The following is a 13,331-nucleotide window of genomic DNA, read 5'->3' as shown; positions in this document are numbered from 1 at the left end:
GAGTTTGAATCCCAACACACACATTAAGTGGCTCACAATTACTTACATCTCTAGCTCTAAGGTACCTGACATCATCTGGCATATTCTCCGACACAGGCACACACTTTCATATGGTTATTTTTAAAAGGTTTTAAAATGTATATTATATATATGTATATATATATGGTATGTGAATATGTATGTATATAGGTGTGTGTGTGTGTGTGAGTGTGTGTGTATGTATAACTGAAGTCACGCCTAAAGAAATGCTAAGGTAGAAATGACTGATAATGACTGATATGTTCAATGTGCCAGAGTTTACCATCTGCTGCAGGATCTTGGTGACATGAATGACTCTCTAGCTGAATAAATCTTCATTTCCTCTTTCGTAATCAATTCATGTTATCCAGATCCTTTAGTAGATGTATAAATCAACAATCAAATTCTGGTTGACTTGTGCCAAGGATGCAAATCAAGCATTCTGCTCTTTGCATGGTGCCTTGGCCTCACTGGAACTTGAATTAAAAATCGGAAGATGTAAGAGTTGACATCGTTACACAGCCCTCTTCTCTTTGAACAGTCGTATGTTTCAGTTCTTCAGTCTATGTTATACTGATTGTCAAAGTCAGATCCAAAAGTAATTCTGAGACAGAAACACGAGCTACTCCAACTTTCCAGCAAAACTTTAAATCTACCAGGAATCAATTGTATTTAGTCCCCCATTTTCAGTGTTTTCAATTATTTACCTACGTGTGGTGTTTGTGGGAAATATACGTTTTGCATGGAATGTGGCATTGTCTATGAGCTCTCCGTGTTGCTTGCCTGCTGCTGAGTAACTAGGAGCCTCCAGGGGGAACTGGATGGCACTGAATTTGATCACAGAAGATAGATCATATTTTAAAAGAATTCTCCTAACAGTGCAGCTACACAACAGAAATCTGCTGGTTTTCTGCTTTCAAGATTTTCAGTTGCTGTGCTCTTTGAGGGTTTAGGGATGGATTAAAAACTCAGAGAATGGGCTTACATGAAAGGACTGTGGGAGGGCAGACTCATGGGAAGACAGTCTATCCAGCATTATTTGACCGCTCTCTCCTTTTCTAAACTCCCCAGAATAAATTCCATCCAGTTCCTTACACTGAACACCACATATGTTCACACAATAGCAAGCCTATTTCATCATGCCAACTAGAAGGACTATTTCAGTGTCATATGTGGGGAAGGGGGGAAAAGTAGAGTCCACATGAAAGCCAACTGTAAAGTCAGGCCATGAACTTAGGCTTCCCCTGCACCATGGTAGCCTTGTGGACTCCCTGCTACCTCAGAGGAGCCACTGTCTAAAGATGTGGCTGGTGATGGCAGCCATCAACATACTATGCTGAGCTAAGGGGTTCTGTGGTTTGGCATTCCACAGATATGAAGAAACCCTTGTTAACAGGAGGTAAAACCCCTCCACCTTGCTCCTGTTTCATTGAAGGTCTTGTTATTTAGGAGCTAATTGTGTAGTCTCCGGGATGTCTCTACTCCAGGAATGGGCTATCCACCCTCTGACAATATGTCCACCTTTATTTCTTTGTTTCTTTTTGTTTGTTTGTTTTGTTTGTTTTGGGTTTTTTTATTTTATATTTAATTTAATGTATCATTTTACACTTATTTTTTTCATTATTAATTTGAGTATTTCTTATTTACATTTCTTTTTTTTTATTAACTTGAGTATTTCTTATTTACATTTCAAGTGTTATTCCCTTTCCCGGTTTCCAGGCAAACATCCCCCTAATCCCTCCCCCTCCCCTCCACTATGGGTGTTCCCCTCCCCATCCTCCCCCCATTGCCGCCCTCCCCCCCACAGTCTAGTTCACAGGGGGTTCAGTCTTAGCAGGACCCAGGGCTTCCCCTTACACTGGTGATCTTACTAGGATATTCATTGCTACCTATGAGGTCAGGGTCCAGGGTCAGTCCATGTATAGTCTTTAGGTAGTGGCTTAGTCCCTGGAAGCTCTGGTTGCTTGGCATCAGCAAATGGAGAACAATGAGTGAACTCAGAGAATGGTAGGTCACCTTTCTATCTGCTTGTTAGCACCAGTAAGTGAGATCACTGATCAGGATAGAGCCTTTTGCATTTGGCTACCTGGTAATCTGGGGACTTTTCAAAAATTTCATGACTCACTCCTTCTTACCCACTATTACTGTAATAACTGAGTTGCTTGTGGCCCAAGTATAATCACACATTTGTAGATGAGCCCTATGCCCTGAAGAGATGAGCATACTCAGCACATCATATATTGACAGCAAAGAATAATGGGCTTTAGCATACATACATACATACATACATACATACATACATACATACATACATACCACACATATATTACATATATACCATACATACACACATGCATGCATACATACATGCATATATACCTAAAATAGAGACTCCTGTATAGGGTCAGGTGGGATGAGTAGGAAGTTTAAGGCTGTAGGAATGTCTCACTCTGAATAATAAGGATGCTTCTTAAAGGTTTCTGTATATTAGCTTTATAAACACTTGGTTACATTTGAATCAGTCAGGGGAGTATCTGCTTCTTAAAGCATGCCATACCATTAGCTTTTATTCAGGGCAGTGTGTTTAAATGAAGAAATAATTTCCTCATCATCCATCTACTCATAATTTCAATTTTAATACATCCAGTTGTCTAAAGCACCTATCTAGACACTCCTACTAAGATGGTTTTTATGGAGTAGATGAGGGCTCATTCTCCCAGGAGAACATTATAAGCTTTAGTGCTGTGTCTAACTTCAAAGCTGAGAATTGCTTATAATAAATTGTATTCAATGAGGTTTTCAATGAGACACACCTGATTAAGTTCTACAATTCTATAGGAGTACATATATAGAAGAAAATTAAGTGAACTAACTTAAAGCCAGGTTTAGAAGTATCTGCTTAAAGTCACATTCAAATCCATTCATTTATTTACATTTGTATAAAGAGGTCTGTCTGCTTTGTTTAAAACTTCTAAATCTGGTATCTTTTCAACTATTTAAATCCCTGGCCTGTCGAATTTTTATCTTGATTCAAAAAGTTGAAATGACCGTGTCAATTTGTGTCATATTCTCTTTTGTTCATGTCTCCATTTGCTCCTGAACAAAAGCTCATATTTTTATTTTCCGAAGATTTTCTACTTTGCTGTCACTTGTGTAGATGACTTCGGCGTCCTAGTACAAGCATACCAGAGCTTGAAAACTAAACTAGATTTAAAAAACCAAATTACAGTAAATGGCTTTTGCCTACGTTTGAGTTTCTCTTGGCTGCCTGCTTGGCATGCTTTAGGTTCATTCAAAGTATTTGAGCCCTTGATAGAAAGGTAGAGCTAAATTTTTCAGATTCGTTTGTACCACTTCCTGTTAGAAATGACAGTTGCCAAAACAAGACCTTTGTTTGACAGCTCTTCTCTTCACTAACCCTTCTTTACACCTAATAAAAAAGGCATGGTTTGATTAGTGACAACTTCCCTCTGTCCTTCAGATAAAACGCAGAAGCTCTTTTTAATTCCTTTTTAGTTTTGAAAAGCTTAAGTGTGGGCCTCTATGTTTAAGAATCAATATTTCTACCCAGCCACTTGGCTTAATTTATCAGATGGAGAAGTTCTCTGGTAGAATTTTTAGGGTTGCTTACCTATCATATCATCTGCAAATAGTGATATCTTGATCTCTCCTTTGCCATCCCTTAATCTCCTTTCGTTGCCTTGTTGCTCTAGAATTTTGAGCACTATATTGAATAGATATAGTGAGAGTGGGCAGCCTTGTCTTGTCCCTGATTTTAGTGGGATTGCTTTAAGTATCTCTCCATTTAATTTAATATTGGCTGTTGGTTTGCTGTATTTTTCTTTTATTATGTTTAGGTATGGACCTTCAGTTCCTGATTGTTTCAATACTTTTAACACAAAGAGGTGTTATATTTTGTGAAATGCTTTTTCAGCATATAGTGGATTATGTCAATGGATTTCTGTATATTGAACCAACTTTGGATCCCTGCAGTGAAGTCTACTTGAAAATGGTGAATGATGATATTGATGTGTTCTTGGATTGAGTTTGTGAGAATATTATTATTTTTCCATCGATATACATAAGTGAAATAGGTCTGAAGTTCTCTTTTTCTGTTGAGTCCTTGTGTAGTTTTAGTATCAGAGTAATTGTGGCTTCATAGAATGAATTAGGTAGTTTTCCTTCTGTTTCCATTTTATAGAATAGTTTGAGAAATATTGGTACTAGCTCTTCTTTGAAGGTCTGGTAGAATTCTGCACTAAAGCCATCTGGCCCTGGGCTGTTTTTGGTTGGGAGATTTTTAATGACTTCTTCTATTTCCTAGGGACTGTTTAGATGGTTTATCTGATCCTGATTTAACTTTTATCTATCTAGAAAAAATAATCCATTTCATCATTTTGTTGGAAGTACAGGCTTTTGTAGTGGGCTCTGATGATTTTTTGAATTTCCTCAGTTTCTGTTGTTATGTCTCCCTTTTCATTTCTGATGTTGTTGATTTGGATGCTGTCTCAGGGCCCTTTAGTTACGTAAACTAGATGTTTATGTATCTTGTTGATTTTTCTCAAAAAACAGCAATAACAACAACAAAACATCTTTTGGTTTTGTTTGTTCTTTGTGTTGTTCTCCTTGTCTCCCTTTGGTTGATTTCGGCTGTAGTTTTCCTTTATACATAAAATAAACAGGCTGAGAAAGAAATTAGAGAATTAACACCCTTCACAATAGTTACAAATTATATAAAATATCTTGGAGTAACTCTAATCAAACAAGTGAAAGATCTGTATGACAAGAACTTCAAATCTCTCAACAAAGAAATAGAAGAAGACCTCAGAAAATGGAGAGATCTCCCATGCTCATTGATTTGTAGAATTAACATAGTAAAAATGACCATCCCACTAAAAGCACTCTGCAGATTCAATGTAATCCCCATCAAAATCCCAACACAAGTCTTCAAAAACATGGAAAGAACAATTCTCAAATTCGTTTGGAAAAACAAAAAACTCAGAACAGTGAAACAATTCTTTTTTAATATTTATTTATTTTTATTAGAAAATTTATGTATTTACATTTCAAATGTTACCTTCTTTCCCCCTCTCCCATTACCTCCCACCACTGCTTCTATGAATATGCTCCTCCTCCCACCCTCCCACTCTGACCTCAACACCTGGCATTCCCTTACATTGGGGAAATGAGCCTTCACAGGACCAAGAGCTTCTCCTCCTATTGTTGCCAGATTCTGCTACATATGCAGCTAGAGACATTGGTTCCTCCATGTTTACTCTTTGTTTGGTGGTTTAGTCCCCGGGAACTCTGGGGGTTCTGGTTGGTTAATATTATTGTTTTTTTCTATCGGGTTGCAAACCCCTCAGCTCCTTCAGTTCTTTCTCTGATTCCTCCATTGTGGGGAAATCACCATATCTGACCTCAAGCTATATTACATAGCAATAGTGATAAAAAAAAAAACCAGCATGGTATTAGTACAGAGACAGACAGGTTGATCAATGGAATAGAATTGAAGACCCATAAATAAAACCGCACACTTATGCACACTTTCTTTCACAAAGAAACCAAACATATACAATGGAAAAAAGAAAGCATCTTCAATAAATGGTGTTGATCTAACTGGCTGTCTGTATGTAGAAAAATGAAAATAGATACATATTTGCTACCTTGCACAAAACTCAAGTCCAAGTGGATCAAGAACTTCCACATAAAATCAGATACAGTGAATCTAATAGAATAGAAAGTAGGAAAGAGCATCAAGCTCATTGGAATAGGGGGAAATTTCCTAAACAGAACTGAATGGCTAAGGCTCTAAGATCAAGAATTGATAAATGGGACTTCATGAAACCGGAAAGCTTCTGTAAGGCAAAGGACATAGCCAATAAGACAAACCAACAACCTATAGATTGGGAAAAAATTCTTCACTAACCCCATATCCAATAGAGAGCTAATATCTAGAGTATATAAAGAACTCAAGAAGCTCCAAAAAACCGAACAGCCCAATCAAAAAATGAGGTTCAGAACCAGAGAATTCACAATAGAGAAATCTCAAATGTCTGAGAAACACATAAAGAAATGTTCAAAGTCCTTAGCGATCAGGGAAAAGCAAATCAAAACAACCCTGAGATTCCACCTTCTACCAGTCAGAATGGCTAAGACTCAAGTGACAGCTGATTCTGGCAGGATGTGGAGAAAGAGCATCCCTCCTCCATTGTTGGTGGGATTGCAAACTGGTACAACCACTCTGAAAATCAATCTGGAGGTTCCTCAGAAAATTGGAAGTAGATCTACCTGAGGACTCAGCTATACCACTCTTGGAAATATACCCAAAGATGCTCCAATATACAACAAGGACACATGCTTCACTATGTTCGTAGAAGCCTTATTCATGATAGCCAGAAGCTGGAAAGTACCCAGATGTCCCATGATGGAAGAATGGATACAGAAAATATAGTTCATTTACACAATGGAATACTACATAGCTATTAAAAAGGAGGACATCATGAATTTTGCAGGCAAATGGATGGAACTAGAAAATATCATCCTAAGTGAGGTAACTCAGATCCAAAAGGACATGCATGGTATGTGCTCACTAATAAGTGGATATTAGCTAATAAATACAGAATAACCAGGACACAATCCACAGAACTCAGGAAGGTTAACAAGCTGAAGGGCCCAAGTGAGGATGCCTCAATCCCACTTGGGAGGGGAAAGAAAGCAATCACTGGGGGGCAGAGGGAAGAAGGGACCTGGGTGGGAGAAAGGACAAGGAGAAGAAGGGAACACATCGGGTATTGAGGGGAGATAGGACTGAAGCCCTGAGGGCCAGCAGAAAGTATGAAAACAGGCAACACCAGGAGGTAGGAAGTGTGTGGGGGAGGGAACCCTCTAGAATGTACCAGAGACCCGGAGGTGAGAGACTCTCAGGACTCAAAAGGAGAGAAATGCTCTAGAGTGGGGAGGGGGAACATCCAGGGGAGGGACAGGACACAGTCAAAAGCTCTGACCCAGAATTGTTCCTGTCTGAAGGAACTGCAGGGACAAAAAATGGAGAAGAGCCTGAGGAAAAGGAGGTCCAGTGACCAGCCCAAACTGGGATCCAGCTCAAGGCGAGGCCTCAGGACCTGACCATGTTACTGATGCTGTGGTGTGCTTGCAGGGAGGAGACTAGCATGGCTGCCCTCTGAGAGGCCCAACGAGCAGATGAAAGAGTCAGATACAGATGCTAGCACTCAACTAACGGACAGAAGCCAGGGACCTCCAGGATTGAATTGGGGAACAGCTGGAGGAAGCCGAGGAGGAGGGAGGCTGCATGGGAAGACCAGCAGTCTTAACTGACATGGGCTCCTGAGATCTCAGACACTGAGCCACCAGCCAGACAGCGTGCACCAGCTGGTGTGAGCTCCCCACCCCCACCCCAGGAACATATATAGCAGAGCCTGGTCTGGCCTCAGTGAGAGAAGACACACGTAACCCTTGAAAGATTTGAGGCCACAGGGAGTGGGGAGGTTTGGTGGGTGGGGCTGGGTTGGGGACATTGTCTTGAAGACAGGGGAGGGAGGAGGTATGGGATGAGAAGCAGTCTGGGGGCAGACCAGGAGTGGAATGAAGACTGACTGGACTATAAAAAAAGATTAAAGAACAAAAAATAAATAAAGATTATGGTATATACTCACTGATACATGGATATTAGGGAAAAAACTGGGAATACCCATGACACAACTCACAGACCATATGAAGTTCAAGAAGAAGGAAGACCAAAGTGTGGACATTTCAGTTCTACTTAGAAGGAACAAAATTATCACAGCAGGTAGAAGGAGGGAGGGATCTGGGAGGGAGAGGGAAGGGGAGGGAAAAAGGAGGACAGGGTCAGGTGTGGGAGGAGACTGGGGGGAGTATAGGGAATTGGAAATTGAATGGAGGTGTGTAGCAGTGGAGAGTGGGGAACTGGGGGTAGCCACTAGGAAGTCCCAGATGCCAAGAAAGCAAGAAGCTCCCAGCACCCATGACATAAGCTGAAATACCCAACAAAGGGGAAATGGAACCTGTACAGACCATGTCCAGCAGTTAGGCACAGACCTGGTTGAGGGATGGGGCCACCCACCCATCTCAAAATATTAACATAGAATTGTTCCTATCTAAAGGACATGCAGGGACAAAGGATGGGGCAGAGACTGAAGGAAAGGCCATCCAGAGACTGTCCCACCTTATGATCCATCCCATCTGCAGACACTAAACCCAGACACTATTGCCTATGTCAAGAAGTGCTTGCTGACAGGAGTCTGGTATGGCTGTCCCCTGAGAGGCTCTGCTAGAGCCTGACCAATACAGATGCCGATGCTGGCAGCCAATTATCAGATCGAACATGGGGACCCTAATGGAGGAGGTAGAGAAAGGACCGAAGGAGCTATAACCCCATAGGAAGAACAACAATATCAACCAATCAGACGCCCTCAAAGCTCCCAGGGACTAAACCTCCAACCAAACAGTTCACATGAAGGGAACCATGGCATCCAGCAGTAGCAGAGGATGGCCTTATCTGGTGTCAATGGGAGAGGAGCCCCTTGGTCCTGTGGAAACTTGATGCCCCAAGGTAGAGGAATGCTAAGAAAGTGAGATGGGAGTGGATGGGTGGGGGGGGAGCACCCTCATAGAAACAAGGGGAGGGGGGGATGGGATATGGGGTTTGTGGAGGGGAAACCAGAAAGGGTGAATAACATTTGAAATGTAAATAAAATAGCCAATAAAAACAAAAAATAAAACAAGCACAAAAAAGAATAAGTATTCCTTTTCCTATTCCCTCTGCTTAGGCATAGTATAATTTGAACCAAGAGTTCTTATGCTTTGGTAAAACATACAGTCACCCTTCCTCCACACTGAACACTATTTTCTCTTCCACAGGACGTAGTAATGGTTGGCATTCTGAGAGAAGAAAATTCTCATGTGTCCCATCTTCAGGGACAGCAACTTAGCTGTGATCTTTGTTGAACACTATTTGCTACAATAGACAGATGTCCCAATTACTCTCATCTCTCTCAGAAGGTTATTCTAGGGAGATGGTAGGATTCTGCAGTTAAATGAGACCTACTCCAAATATTTCTACCCACTATTTAAGGAAATACCGCTAAAATACAAAGAAGAAAAAAGAAAGAAAGGAAGAAGGAAGGAAGGAAGGAAGGAAAGAAGGAAAGAAAGAAAGAAAGAAAGAAAGAAAGAAAGAAAGAAAGAAAGGAAAAGAAACTAAGAAACAATGAAAGAGAGGTATTTCTTTTTTAAAAAAATTGGATTCTTTATTAATATTTCAAATGTGAACCCCTTTCCCAGGTTTTCCTCCACAAATCCCCATCCCATATCCTTCCCCACTTCTTCTATGAAGGTATTCCCCCACCCATCCACCCATCCCTTCTGGCCTCCCCACCCTGACATTTCCCTACACTGGGGGATCGAGTCTTGACAGGACCAATGGCTTCTCCTCTCATTGGTGGCTAACAAAGCCATTAGGAGAGGTATTTCTTATAAAGTATTCTTGCTCCAGTTCCTCCTCGGGAGAGGGAATGTACACTTGAAAGTATCCATATTCGGTGGCCAGGTGACAGTAGCTCATAGTCGCCCATGTTAAATGGGCTGAGATTTAATAAAGCAGGCAATCAGAGATGAGATTGTATGGCTAAGGTGGTTGTGTCTGTCTGGAATAATCAATGATTCTGAATAAGGCACAAGCCAGAAAAGAAATTTCGGCTTTATAAATTCAAATAATGAAATCTGTTACAATAAAAAGATATACTTCTCATCTCTTAAAATGACACAAGATTTTCATAAAGAAATTCTCGTGAATGTATGTATCCACAAAGGGATTAAAAACGTAAGATAGGTGATTAACTTGGAAACAAGCCAGACTCACATCTGAAAGCAGTATGTTATGAAATCATTTGTGTTTGGGTCAGGAATAGGGTTGCTTTAGACAGTTCAAAAAGATTTTCCCCCTTAGTCCTTATCTATTTGTTTCCTGAAGGATTTCCCTCAGGCAATCAAGACAGAAGCAACAACAATAATCTTATTTACAAGGAGGTCAGAAGGGCAGAGGGTTGGAGCCCCCAGGGGCTGGAGCTCAATAAGGCCCCTGTCATTCTGAGACCAAATGGTTGCCCCAGCCCAGGTGAATAATGACCAAGAACACTTTGGGACTGGGGACTATACTGTTTGGGGAGCTAATTGATGTCCTTCTGTTCCAAATGAATAATGTTCTTTTCTCAGTGATGATAATGTCAGAAGGAAAAATTATGTGGCTAGCTAGTAAGAAATACAGAGAGGGAGGCCCCACTTCCACCACTGAGTTCTCTGCTTTGCCTTGCAGGAAGGGAAATTTCTTTATGTGTATGTGATGTTTTGTAAGAGTGCCTTTGAATCGTCATGATTACCAAAAGGCTGGGTAGGCTCTGGTATCGTGGACTGTTTCCGCCAATCTGCTGGGGCAAAGTAAGCTGCAGCATGCCTCACCAAGAACAAGGATTGCGCCCAGCACTGGTTCCATTCGCTGGACATTTTATACTAGCTTGCATCTCTTGCTGTTGTGCCCATCCTACCATTATTTCTCACTCTACCGTTTCCCAGCATGCTCGTATACACTTTTCTTTTTCAAGGCTACTTCCTGTCTGCACTCTGCTCCAGTGTCCTTCCCTCCTACTTCCGGTTGCTCTCTGCATTTTATTATTGGTTGTACTACATACAGATGGTTTGGTGGGTCACCTTTTGACCAGATATTAAGTAATTTGATGATCTAGCATGGTAGATAATACACGGGCTCGAAATATACAGGATAAATGCACTAGTCATTTGCTGTAAACCCACCGGTCTTCACTCAGTAATCCGGTAAGCCATGAGTACGTTCAAGCGGGGCCACTTTCAAGCCGGGCCACTTACTAGTCGCTTGACCTTAGGCAGGTGACTGTCAAATAGGAATAATACTATTTCACAGGGTGAGTGAGAGGATTAAATGAGATAATGCCTCTTATTTTAATGAGCTCAATTCTAACCACTATTATCAGTGGCAGGTACAAGACAGGTTCATAAACTGCTTATGTGGTTGTCACAATCCCATCAAGCTATATTCCATTGACTAGTATAGAATATGTTTTCTAGATGCCTTATGTACAAGCTAAAGGATGGGAGGTAGATTTGTTTCCTTAAGTGAATTGAAGTTAGATGTTCCTGTAAGTAAGAAAGCAAAGGTTGGAGGTGTAGCATGCACGGGTGGGATCAGGCTGTACTTGTCGTGAAGTATATTTAACTTCCCCCAATTACCTCATCACCTAACCAAGGTGAGTCATGCTCCTGTTCCGTAAGCAGTGAAGAGCACAAATTTATTTGACAACCAAGATAGATATAATGAAGTTTATTAATTGTCATTTGAATAACTGAATAGAGTCATTCGCCACTCTTATTTCTCCTATTCCTTTGCAAGTTCCAGGGAGGGATCCAAAATCTAGAGCCCAAAACCATAAGTTTCCATGAAAGAAATGCAACTTCCTACTCTCTATGCACGGTATTGGACCTGTTAGAGACTACACATGTGCTGAAGATACAGAGGCAGAACGCTGATTGTTGACTGTGAACTTGGCAGGATTTAGAGTCAGGGTGAAAATAAACCTCCGGGCATTTATGTGTGGAGATTTCTAGACTGAGTTCCTCAGGGTGGGAAGAGCTATCCTAAATGTGGCCAGCACCATTCTACTGCCTCCGGTATAGACTGAAAAGCAAGCTGAAGGTGAGCCTTCATAACTCTGCCTTCTGACTGTGGAGGCAATGTGGCCTGCCAACGCTCTTGCCGCCATAACTTCCCCTCAGTGACGGACTACACCCCCCAAGCTGTGAGGCAAAGGAAAGCTCTCCTTTCTTCAGTGGCTTGTAGAATACTTGGTTACAGAAACGAGAAAAGAGCCCTTAATGCACTCCTTTTTTTTTTTTGGCATGCGTAAGTGTTCTTCTTCTTTAACTTTGCTAGCATGTGAGAATTATCAAGAAATGCATATATATACAAAATGAATACGTTTGTAGGTGGAAGTACTGTTATAAACAAAGTAATATGGACCCTGTGATCAGAGAAGCCTTGGTCCTAGTCTTAGCTCTGTAATCTCACTAGCCTTTCTTCTTACCTATACACAAACAGTGTCATACACATCACAGAACTGACACAGCACAGAGCATGAAGATAAGGTGCTATGTGGAGAGATGGCACAACATCTGGCGATGCTAGATACAATGTTGTAGTGGTGCTAGATACAGTGTTGCATAGATGTTTCATTTCCGATCATTACCTAAAAACCTGGTGTAAACTTGTGTGCCTGTATGTGTCTGCATGTGCCTGTAATCCCAGCACTTTGGAAGCTGAGATGGGAGGGCTGTAAGTGTGAATCCAACGTGGACTGTGTAGCAAGAGTCTGTTTCAAAAACAGTGAAGGGAGTGAGGAAGAGGAAGACAGGAGGGAAAGGCAGAGAGGGGCAAGATGTATAGAAGTTAAACTGAATAAAATAGCACAAAGAAATCCAACATAGATTAATTCTAGTGGATTACATTGGCATTTCTAATCTGACATCATTTAAAATATATATTTCTATATAGGGAGAAACATATGTGGATGGAGGGCCAGATTGGGGTTTTAAAATTCACTATAACAATACTAAAATATGTATTCTTTTCCTTTGATGTACTAACATAAAATTTAATATCTAAGAATAGATATAATTTATTTTTTGTCAGCACATTACGCTTTTGCATTATGAAAGAGGCAGAATAATTAATTTAGGTTGCTTATTAAAAACAAAAATAACCTAGTTTTAAATATTCACTAATTCATTATTTCAAAATCTTTAATGCTTTCTTCAAAATTGATTACATGCTTTTGTTTCAAAAAGTTAAACTTTTTCCTAGTGCTTCTTTTTATTAGTTGAATAGAAATCCTAGTTTTGCAAACTATTGAAAAAGACATGTATCTTTTATGCGGCTCAAGGTATACGTTCATGCCCTGTTTAAGATTTATGTTTCAGTGTGTATGTTAAATTTTAACTTATGTATTGCAGCTGTTTGCTTTAATAAATTACAAGGTCATTAGAATCATTAGTTAAACAATTGTTTAAGAAAGCACGGTGGCGAGATGAACAAGAAACCTAGGACAAGAGAAACTCCCAGGAGCCTATGAAGTCACCTGAACTAAGACTCCTTGCAGTAGGGGATATGGAACTTGAAATGGCCACCTCCTATAATTAGGTAAGACTTCCAGCGGAAGGATAGGGATTCCAGCCTACTCACATCCAAC

Source organism: Rattus norvegicus, chromosome 5 (assembly GCF_021556685.1).
Source record: "Rattus norvegicus strain SHRSP/BbbUtx chromosome 5, alternate assembly SHRSP_T2T, whole genome shotgun sequence".
Taxonomy (NCBI): Eukaryota; Metazoa; Chordata; class Mammalia; order Rodentia; family Muridae; genus Rattus; species Rattus norvegicus.
This window is presented reverse-complemented; position numbering follows the sequence as displayed.